General features: G+C 46.0%; 1 long non-coding RNA gene across 1 annotated transcript; it reads right to left on the bottom strand.

Annotated features, from left to right (window-relative positions):
• Positions 1 to 4,647: 4,647 nt before the first annotated feature.
• On the bottom strand, positions 4,648 to 9,965 carry LOC125701767 (uncharacterized). The gene is made up of 3 exons (XR_007380352.1): positions 9,901 to 9,965; positions 5,223 to 5,346; positions 4,648 to 5,135 (listed from the first exon to the last, which is right to left on the bottom strand). It is a non-coding gene; the product is annotated as an uncharacterized LOC125701767 (long non-coding RNA).
• Between the last annotated feature and the right edge of the window lie 1,732 nt (positions 9,966 to 11,697).

Here is an 11,697-nt window from a genome sequence, read left to right as displayed (position 1 = left end):
TTTCTGTAGATGGCCATGGGTGCCTGAAATCATGGCAGACCATCCCCCCCCATGTTCATTCAGTATGCTACAGGGGGCAGGAATACCAAGGATAAATGGATCCACAGCAGAACTGCCCACCCCTTTCTCTCTTGGGGAAAATGACAATTTCTGTTGGGTTTTTAGTTTAGTTCTGGCTAGGCCTTTTTGTGTCCTGAAGCACAGCAAAACCAGCATTTCAAACAACTGCTCAAGAAGGAATGGCTTTTTCCACTTACGGTTTCCTTAAAACAAAATAAACCCTTCTTTATCGGTTTTTGTTGGACTGGCTGTATCCAAGCAGTGTTAATTGAAGGCTGCAGTTCTGCATGCTCTAGCCTGCATTGCTGTGCCACCATCGCTCCAAGCACAGAGCAGAGAGCAGCACACACTGAAGCAGCACCACCTCTGCTTCTCTCTATGGGATTTGCCAAGGCAGCTACTAGCAATCAAGGCCAGACATTTCCTCTTGCACCAAGGGTCTGGGAACCATACCCAGGGTTATTGTGAGCTGGAGCAGTTTGTTTCCTTCTGTGCTGGTCTTTTTTCTCCCTAGGAGATCTTCTAGATGGGACTAGACCGTTCAGATAGCCCACGTGATGCCCACAGTGCTTCAGCAACTGCTCTTTTCCCCCTTTTCATCTTGAAAACACTTCCTCCAGGGCTGGTGAAGGGGCGAGTCATTTGTTTTAAGAGACTGTGAGCCAGAAATAGGAATAAAATTACCTTTCTTTGGGGTGTTTTGAAGTTCCTGACAAGGGAAAGGAGCCAGCCTCCTGCTGCTGCCTCTTGAAATTGCTCAGCTGCCCTCGTGGTGAGGAAAGGCTGGAGTGTGTGCTCCACTTTCTTCTTTGTGATCAGAGTATCTTTTAAGACGTACAACAAACGATGCTGCCAGGAAATATTCTTCTGTTTGGTGTCAGGACGCTGCTGTTCCATATGGGAGAACAGAGCTCTGTGTTATTGGTCTGGAGAACAGCTGATTTTTCAGTTTGACAGCAAAATTGAAAAATCAAGTGGAAAAAAGATTTGGCCTGGATCGCTCCGGAATATTATTTATCTTGGTAAAACAACAAAAAGAATTGTTCCATTCAGCGTGAAATACTTCATACCATCCCAAATGAAATGTTTTGCACTTGTAAGAAAAGCAAGGAAAATAAAAATAAGAGAAGGTGAGATTCACAAGCACTGTTTCAACCTTCTGCTCGAGGACTACGGCCCTTCCAATGGATGGAAGAGATCCCACCCTCCCAGCAGCACAAAGCCATCGCCCCACGCTGCACCTGAATCCCAGCATCACGAAAATGGTCCTCACTGGCTGCTACTTTTAAATGTCCTTGGGACATCATTCCAACTCTTGGGGGAAGCTGGCACATCAGCAAAGAGGTTTATGCTATTCAGGTGCTTATTAGCAATTCAGATGTTTATTTATTTTAGCCTTTTAATTTCAGCTTGCGAACATGGATGAAGTGATAAGGAAAGAGTGACTGTACTAAATGAATATTTTTTTTCCAATTTATCTAACCAGAGTACTCCATGATATGCAGAGAGTCGTCATGTTACTTAGTGAAAGAGGCAAGAGAAGTATCCCTTCTTAATCCTAACTGGCAAAGCAATAATTCTGTATTCGAGGCAGTTGAACAAGAGCAAGGGCAACGCTTTTGAAAGATAACCAGAAAGATGCAGTATGCTAATATTGCCCCAATCTGAAAATAATGTAATCAATAAGGGAGAATAACAGCTAGAAATGTAGGGCAGAGGTACTGCAATACAACCAAAGGAGAGCTGAAAAGCTTAAAAGTGCCAAGAAACATCAGTGTGTATCTCTGTTCCTCCAAGAGGGAAAATGCTGAACTGTTTCTCTCCACCAGAAGGTGTCATACACTATTCTGTGCTCCATAGGGAATGAGTAACTACGAATGTAACTACCATCATCTGTTCCTAATTCACAAGGTGAGAGTAGCAGAGGTGTCCTTAAAAAATAAAAAGCACAGCAATATCACAAAATAGCAGTGCCTGTGTCCCAGTGGGATGAGGCAGCTCCATGTAAAGGAGTCCTGGAATGCTAAACAAGGCAAACTTGTCTTCCCACAAGCAACAGCATAGCATCAAATAGACGTCATTGCTGAGGATGCTGTGTGTTTACCTGGCCCAGCATCACAAGCATAGAAGCAAACACTGCTCTGCATGCTCACAGAGAATGGTCACTGCCAGCCAGCAGTGCTGGGAACAGCAGTGAGGGTGTTCTGCACATCCTGACCATAGATTTACTGAATGTTGTGGGCTGGATGGGACCTCAGGAGGTCTCTGGTCCAGCCTCCTCCTCATTGCTTAGTGAACCTTGATCAGAAAGAAGATTGTTCTTTCTCCTGCAAATCATCTGTGGCTTCTGTCAGCTCCTGGTCTCTCTTCAGAAGAGCTAACAAACTGGAGAGCAAGCAGCAAATCTCAACTAGAGTCTGCAGTGGGGTGTAGTGGAGCACGTCTTGTGGCAGAGCACAGGCTGCCTGGAGAACTGCCTGTCCCACCTGCAGCCAGAGCATTATTTATGCAGCTCCAGTTGCTGCTGGAGCCTATGCTCAGCATCTGCCATGGAAGCAGCTCATAAACACTGTCCCCATCAGCTCAGGCCTTTGCTCTAAGCCCAGGATAGAGTACAGGCAGAGGGAAGTCTGTGATATCTCACACTGAAGTTATCAAGGAACCTTTCTACCTGCTGACGAAAATAATTCTCCACACTTGCTGTCCCTTTGGAGTGATATTTGGGCCCAGAAGAAGAGGGGAAAGCTTCTGCCTTCCTGGATTACAACAACAACAAAAAAAAATGGGTTGGTCACACAGAGATGCTTCTCTCCTTGGAAAACTGCCCTGTGAATGAGAACACAGTAAGGAGTAAGTCCCTCTGTCAGAGTAACAGCTTTCCCTCCCTCTGCTAATCGTGATGAAGCCTCAGAATCCAGTGCACAGCACAGGCTGCCTTGCAATTTCCAGCTAACGCACAAACCATGAGGATAAGCCAACATGGACCTTACATTCTGCCGTGGTTTAGCAGGGCTTAATTGGATCATCCATTTTTGCAATATTAACATATCAGGGCTGCAGCTAATCCCTTGGGAAGTCCTGTATGCTGCAGATTAAAGCACTTTTCACAATCTGCATGATATGGTCGGCTAAACAATATTAAGAAACTAAGTCTCCAAACACTTCACTGCTAATTTAATGCAACTTCACAAAGGCTGATGCTTTCTGTGGGTGCTATTGAGATGCATGAACCCACAAGTAGATTCATCAAGATAATCTACCCAAAAGAATCTAAATGTTCCAGGGGATGCCTCACTTTAGTTTAAAATACTGTTTCCTTACTGCAACTGGAAGTGCATTATGAAGATTTATTCTAGCAGCAAGAAAAAATATCTTTGAAGTATTGGCCCCTTTTTCAAATTGTACATACGCTATTCACAACAGGCTGCTTCTAGATTCCAAGCAACAACGACATTATTCAGCTTCTTGGATCTACATCCTCAGCACCAACAATTCTTCATTTAGAGACTGAGTTCTGGAGCAAGATACCCCCCACATTCACGTGGATGGTTCAAGACTTCAAATCCGTGCCTGGTTACTGTCTGATTACAGCAAAAGGTCAGAATGGACTCCATTGCATGACAGAAGCTGGACAAGTCATCAGGCAGCATTAACGGACAAGGCTTGATGGATCTCGGCTTATACCAAATCCTTTCTACAGTGCAGAAAGATAGTACAAAATCTGGTCATTCTCTTAAGGTCATGCAGAGTGCCAATGATTATTGGCTGTTGAAGATAGTCCTAGACAACCGTAAAAAGAGGAAAAGGCTTTGATGAAAAATGCAGATTTTAAACTGCTTGCTGCAGTGGTTGAGGCCTGTAAACACTTCAGCACAGGGGATGAAATTTCCTGTTGGAAATTTAAAAAGAAAACCCTCACAAAAGTATGTTAATATTTAAAAAAAAATGTAAAATGACACAGGGAGGAGATCAATGAGCAGGCCACTGAGGGGAATCCAATACTCTCCGAATCTAATTCTAATTACTATAGATTTGTAGCACTAACTAGTCATCTCTCCTCCTTCTCAAAGTGTATCTTTGCTACAGATAATTACATGATAATAATTGCAAAGATTCCTCATATTAAGTCACATGGGTCTCTGCAGGGAAAACAGTAGGACAGGAGACTGGTATCACAGCCATGCTGCTTTAAATGGGGAGGATAATAAGGCAGAAGGGAATGCAGTTTAATACCACATATTCAACAGCCTGATGTTTGATAGCCCTTAGTATTATAGATATCTATCTTATAAATCATCACATGAATCTTTCTCCAGTCAACATGATGCTAATAAATATGTGGATGCAATACCCTTGACTAATCACTGCATTGCCCTGAGCAGAGCAGAAAAGCTAAACTCCCAGGCCAGGGTTCCTTCCTCTTGACAGTCACTGAAAAATGCTTTGGGAGAGAAATCCAGTGAATGATAGATTAAAGATAGGGATTTTTTTCCCCTGTCTGTAATCCAAGAAGCAAATCTTGCCAACAAGTAGCCAGAAATGAATGGAGATAAAGAGAACCCTGTGCTGCTGTGTGAATCCACAGCGTATTCACTTCTTGAATGTTCCCTGCAATCCTGATCTCCCCATCTCAGAAAGGCTGGTGCAAAACCGGGAAGAAAACAGAAGCCAGGCAGGAGAGATGATGATGAAGGGCATGACATGAAATCTGTGTGAGAAACAGGTGAATAGACCACGGATCTCCCACCTGGAAGAGAGGTGAGAATTGTCTGTCATTTCTTCCAAGAAGTATCCTGCAACTGTCAGATGGCAAGCTCAAAACAAGCAGAAAATAAAGGCTACCTCCACAGAGCGTGTAAATTGTCTGTGTGGAATTCACCACCAATTGTTTTCAGCGTTGGAAAATAAAACATTGAAAGGGAGCTTGGTCAGATTCGTGGAGGAAGAAAGATGAGCTGATCTCCATCCAGGTGAAATGAGGCCTGAGAACAGACAGCAGACACACAGCCAACTCTCAGGTATGATGGAAGGAAAAAGGCCTTCTGTGACACCAGACAGCACTGGGTGGAATTGGTCTGCAACCCATGAAATGGAAAAGGTTGTTAGAGAGCAAGCCTTAAGTGAGAAAACAGAGCAGAGGAAGATGTGATTGAAGTCCTTACATTCTGTTCTGTCTCATGCTGTTCCTTGATTGAATAAAATCTCATCGTTCCACTGGGTGGGTTGTTTGAGGGTTTCGTATTTGCTCTCAAGTTCAGACTCCTTTTGGTGTTGTGGGCACACTGGCTTGAAGGAGAAGGTTCAGACAGATCCAACTGAAAACTCTGTTTGACTTGGGTCCCCATCACACACATCCCCTGAATCTTTCAACATCAAGCTTCTAACCTCTTCCACTAGGCATGCCCAAAGTATGGCCCAGCCAACAAATCAACCACGTTTGAAACATCTTTGTTATTCATAGACATTGCTACCCTTGAGCTCCTTACCATCCATCCCATGCCATATGTGCCTCCTGCCCACTGCCAGGATGGCTCTGGGCTGCACTGAGCTCTGCTTCCCCCAGAAATCCTCCATCTCTCAGGGGCACTGATCTCCTGCAGCTTCCTGATTTACTTGCTTAAACTAATTGAGGGCCTCGGAGAGAATCCCTGCATCATTTCCCCCTGGCCTATGGTTTCCCAGCACCTGGTGGGCTGACACCAGGCAGTGAGATGCTACATTAGTCTGACCTACAAGGCAGGGAGACAAAGAGGTTTCCAAGACAGTTGGAACCTCCTTGAAAATTCTCCGCAGCTTGCAGGGTTAAAGAATCCTGCTTATTAACCAAGCCCTTGCTTGTCAGTCTCCTTTTTTGCTAGCAAGAGAGACAGCAGAGCTGGAAACCAGTAACAGAGGAGTTAGTTACACACACCCCAGCACCGGGCTATGGGTTAAATCATGTCAATATTGAAGGAAATGAGCCCAGTGAGTGCTAGAAAATCAGAGTGGAAGTGCACACAGCCCTTGTAGGACATGCTGTGTATTATTCTAGGCTTCTGTGTAATGACAGGTGAGATAAGGAAACGTCAGTCACCATAAAACAGACTGAATGGGCTAATGGATTCACTGGGAATTGCAGCTTCCTCACTGGGCAAGATGCATTTCAGACAGAACTCACACCAGATCAATTCCTTCACGTACCCTGGAGAAATAGTTTCTATTCCTCTGCCTCCTGAGTTGACTCAGCTACTGAACAAGCAGAAGAAGAGCAAATTCCCCAGTTCACCAGCCAGCAGGGATCTTTCACCTGCAGCTCGTAAAGAGGCAAACAAGATCGTGCAGCCTGGGACAAGGGCAATGCTGGCACAGAAGGAAGCAATACAATCTTTTGGTTGAATCCTCTGTGGAAACAGGCTCCTACCACCATCCAAGGAAACTGCAACTTCAAGTATTTTACAAAACCAGATTCTCCTCCGAAGCCTGCTATGGTGCTGCTACGTCATGGGGAGGCTCTGCCCATCTCCTAACCAGCCTATCTTAGGATGCAGAGTTCTGGATTTGCAGTTATATGATCCTTCAGGCTGGATGCTGACCCTGTAGTGCCCACAGTTCCTCATGCCCTAAGACACGTGCTCTTTCTGAATATGTTTCGTCTTGGGAATCCTGAATTTGGGCTACCTCACACCAATGAATTGAAGCCCAGGATGACAGCTCATATTTTTGGACGTTACCGTTCCCATCCTGGGCTCCATCAGCCTTTTGAAGCCTGAGGTGTTCTGCTGTTCCTTATTGAGCACATTTACCTCTTTACGCTCTGTGAAACAGCAAGCTGCTTCAGAATTGCATCACCCTGCCGTGCTGGAAGGAAGCATCACATAACCAAGCCGGAGCAGTTTGGGGTGATTAAAGTTATTACTGGGCTGCTCAAAAGAGCATGGGGACTTACCAGCTGGCAAATGTTGGATTAGAAGGTCTCAGAGTTACCCACTCCATGCCAAGGATCTCTCAGGCCATATGCCTAAAGGACTTGGGCAGAGAAGGATTAATTGAAATCGGGCTTGGGCAGTAAATTCAAGTGAAAAATCACCCTATAAATGAGGGAAGATCCAAAGGACTACACTGAGTGATTATAAAAGCTGGTGCTTAGGCTTTAATTCAACAGGCTCGGGATTTTCTCTTTATTTATAAGGCTAAAGCTCACCCTCCCTCACCCTGAACAAATTAAAGCTGGCAGAACCCCTGAGAGCCTGGAGCAGCCCAGCTCACCCTTTGGCATGCGGATCAGAGCTTAACTCCAGGGACACCAAGGCTGCAGGGAAATCACAGCCCTTTGTCAGCAGGTTGGAAGGGTTCTGAGCTGGGTGTAGGAAACGGCCACAAATCACACAAGCACTGCCATTGGCAAGGGGTTGACTTTGCCTCTGGTTCGACACAACATTAAGGAATGGGTAGAGCTGGGAGCTACAGAAATCAGTGGTCAGGGTGTCTGGGTCCTTGGGGATCAAGCCTGTTCCCTAGGAATGACTTTGCTTCAAGGTGCTGAATAGGATCTAGCTGTCCTCCCTACCCTATTCCAAGGGCATCCCTCACTTTCAGGGGCCTGCTTTTTAAAGGGATTCTGGCTGGAATCAGAGCATCCTTAGACCTAGGCTTTAAAATGACATCCACATTCTCCTTGCAGCTGGAATGCCAGTGTCATCTTGATACTCTAAGTGAAAGACTGGAACGGAAACCCTGATCCCTCTGAAATCCTTGCAGGCTCTGTCAGTGAAGCGGGACTTCAGGAAAGGAAAATGAGAAGTCTGATAGATAAGCTCAGCCCTGCAGTCAGAGAGCTTCAGCAAAGCACTACAGGTGGAGAATGCTCAGGCTTCTGCAGACAGCGCGTGTTCCTTATCACTGTCAAACCCGCATCAGGGATGAGCAGATCCCAAAGATCTCCCTGGAGCACAGAAATCTTCTCTGCTGCAAGGGCCTGCCTGAGAGGATTTGGATTAGCTCCCAGCAGTGAAGAGTCTCTTCATTTCCAGGGAAATGGCACCCTCTGCCTGAGGGTACCCGGGTGAGCTCACTCTCTGCCAAAGAGGGAAGCACAGCACAGAACCCTGTTTGGGGACACATGGTGCTGGGAGTCTAAACACCACAAGCTTCTGGCAGGCTCTCCTTCCAGTACAGTCGCTAGCATGAAATCTGTGATGCCAGGCATCCCCACCAGCTTCATCTCCATCACCCTCTTGTTACCTCAGCTGCAGTTCACAGCTCCCTGCTCCCCACAGCACAGCCTTGGTGGAGGAGTTACTTGTGCACAGAGCAGCCAAGGACTGCTCATGGGTCTGTACTTCTTTGCTTCTGTGTGCACTCCCAGCACAGGTGCTCACATTTAGGCAATTGCATCAAGCTTTTTGCCTTGCTGTCACTTAGGGAATTGCAAGCAAGCACCCAAGAGAAGGGTGAGACAGGCTGCAGGAAGGTGTTGTGCTGTGGATAGTGCCAGTTAGCCAGTTAGCTAGGATAGTGCCAGTTTCCTTCCTACTAGCTATGTTTTGGATACAGAATGAAAGTGATGTTGATAACAAACAGAAGCAAAGATCTTTTTTAGCTTCTCACACTGCCCTGCCAGTGACAAGCTGGGGGTATGCAAGGAGCTGGGAGGGTGTAGCTGAGCCAAAGTGATGTCCCACACCACATAGCATCATGTGAAAGTATAAAACTAAGGGAAGTTTGGTGTGGGGGGCTGCCCTGTGCACATTTATGTGGAGGTTGCAGCAATGGAAGGATGATTACAGCACATAGAGCAGCGCAGAATGTGGTGAGCAGGGTGAGGCTGTGGGTCAGTCACCCCTCCTTCTGCTGAGCCCCGGGCAGGCTGCAAAAGCAAGGGCTTTAAAAAGCACCATGTGGAAAGATTTTGCTTTATTAAACTAAAGATTTAGGTCAAAGAGAGTCAAATAACTAATTCTCAGAGCTCTCTATCCTCTTACTGGATTCCTGCTTTTAATGCCATTTGTCTCTCCCTTTCTATTTCAGCTGGGCATTTCTGATTCATTCAGCTGGGTGTTTCTGATTGCACGGGGATCTGTGCTAGGAGCCATCTTCTCAGACAGCCCTGGGCAGAGTTTCTAGAATGCAAAACAGAATGAATCCAGCAATTTTTTTTTCAGTGAATGGTAAAATCCAGGAGGATTCTGAGAACATTTTACAAGGTTCTACCCCTTCTCTGATATATTAACAGCAAAACCTTTGGAGGAAGGCAGTGTTTCTGAGCTCTGACAGACTCTCTGGGAGTACAGTTCCACCAGGAATGGATTGCAGAGGGACTTTTAGAAGAGCTGCTGCTGTAAGGACCTACTGCCTGACTTCTTGAGGCACTTCGTTGCTCTGTCAGTGCTCTCCTGAGATTCTGCTCTTTAAGTTGAGCAGCCTGTAGTGCTGTGCCTACCTATAGGTCTAGGCTGGAAGCCTTTGAGACACCTGCCATTACTGTGTTAAACTTAGACTTTAATGCAGATGGTAAAAAGTCTCCTGGAGGCAAAGAAGTGTAGAATTCAGTTGTTCTGCATTCCAGCCACTAAGCCCTAAAATTCCTATAGGTGTTGAGTGAGCTTAGCTGCAGTAAGGACTCTCCCTGCATCTAGCATCCAATTTCAAAATTGTCACAGTTATAACCATAATTTTGTATTACTCTTGGTGCCCTGTGCTGCTCAGATACCTCTCATAGCCAAGAATTTCAATACCACCAGTACAAGAATGTAGCAATTGGACAGGCCAACATGATGGGAAAGGCATAACACCAGAGGTGTAACGACAGAAGGACCAGCACAATAGAAAGGCGCTATAAAGGAAGAGAAGAAGACTGCTCACCCCTATCAGAAGACTCCAGGGGGAAAGCTCCACCAAGGAAAGATCTCCAGAAAGAGATCCTTCTGCAATGACAGCCAGCCCTTCAATGAGGCCTAAGAGAGGTGCAGCCAGGCTCCATCCCTTCCTATCACAGCTGAATTGCCTTCACCTGTGCTCCCAGGGCTGGCCGGCTCCTTTCCCCAGGTGCTCCATCAGTGCTGCAGGCCATGACTCAACATTTCCCATACAGTGATGAAGGCAAAAAAAAAAAGAAAAAGCAGCAAAATACATCTTCTGTTTCTCTGGCAATAGTTTGCAGTGCTAAGAGTGATGCTACATTAAGTGTCTTGCTCATCTGATCTTATTTTTCTCTTTATTATCTCACATTGTCTGCTCATCTGGTTAATGCTGTTTGAAATAAGCCCAATCCCAGGAGCTAATTGGCACAGTGACATGAAGTTTGTGGCTCGCGCAGCAAAATGTATGATTTCAGCATTTGCAAGAATAACATAAATCCCTGCACACATTTCATCCTAAAGGCTGCAAAATCTGCTTGCAGCGTCCTTATCTCCGTGGATTAGCGAGTTATCAGGGAGCTTCACTATCGTCTGAATGGAGATAAGGTGCGGCAAATCCTTCCCTTCTGCTCCCTGACACACAGTATCAGCACCAAATAGGGAGCCCAGGAGCACAGATAAATCAACGGCCCTCTGGGGACCCTAAGCTATGTATGAATGCATTCAAGCAATATTCAGCTCCCTGCACAAAGGCAGAACAGCGGTTCCTCTATTGCTCTGTGAGGCTGGCATTGTACTGGGTATTAAGCTCTTAGTTGTGAGGAAGGTGCATGTGAAACGCAGTGTATTAGCATCTTACAAGAGCCCTTCTCAAGAGGAGAAAGGCTGCAGCCTCAGCACTGCAGGCACCTTCCTCACCATGCACCAGCTTGCTTTGGAGACTGATGTTGCTCTTCCAAACAGAATACACTGGCACTGAAATGAGACAGCCCATATGGCTGCTAACAGCCAGGAGAAGCCCTACTACTTGTCAGCCTTGTGATCAGAACCCTTCAGAGCACACAATGTCTATTAACAATGAATAATGAACGCAGCGACTAATGGAAAAGCTAAGTGCTGGGAGGAGTCTTCCAGGAGTGAGGCCTCTTATGTCTGTCAAACAAACAGAGCTCAGGACCTGGATATGATTTCACATTTGGAAACTGTGGGCAACCCATGGCAGAGGAGCAGGCAGAAACCCTACAACACACAGCAAGGTGCCTGGCAGCTCTGGGGCCAATGGAACCACCAGCAGCTTCCTGTAAGGCAGAAGTTCACCCTCAGCTGGTGGGAGCTGCTCAAGCTAAGAGCACTGTGCTACATTTCAAGGCACACTTACAACGTATTTTCCTACTTACAACCGTGTATTTTTTTCACTCCAAGCACTGTATGATCTGCTGTTATCTTGATTGCAGCTGCAGGATAAAGTTTGTCATAGCCAATGGAAACAGATGGCCCCAAACATTCTACCATATTGTATGTTTTTTCTGTGCACTGTTAAAAATCTCAGCCAGACCTCAGACTTGTGGGTCATTACTATCTTCTTTCTATCAGTATTCACTTATTTCTACCCCCAAAGGACCAGGCTATGACTGGCTACGAATTCCTACTTCCATAAGAAGTTTATTTTTTTGTGGCATTCAGGTTTTCTGCTGAGCAGTGCCATCACTCCCCAAATGCCTCTCACTGTGTCCTGGCAGGAAACATGAGGATTCGTACCCTGAGCTCCATACTGAATGGCCACAAAACAGTGCCTGCCGTG

The sequence above is a fragment of the Lagopus muta genome, chromosome 17 (assembly GCF_023343835.1).
Source record: "Lagopus muta isolate bLagMut1 chromosome 17, bLagMut1 primary, whole genome shotgun sequence".
NCBI lineage: Eukaryota > Metazoa > Chordata > Aves > Galliformes > Phasianidae > Lagopus > Lagopus muta.
This window is presented reverse-complemented; position numbering and strand designations above follow the sequence as displayed.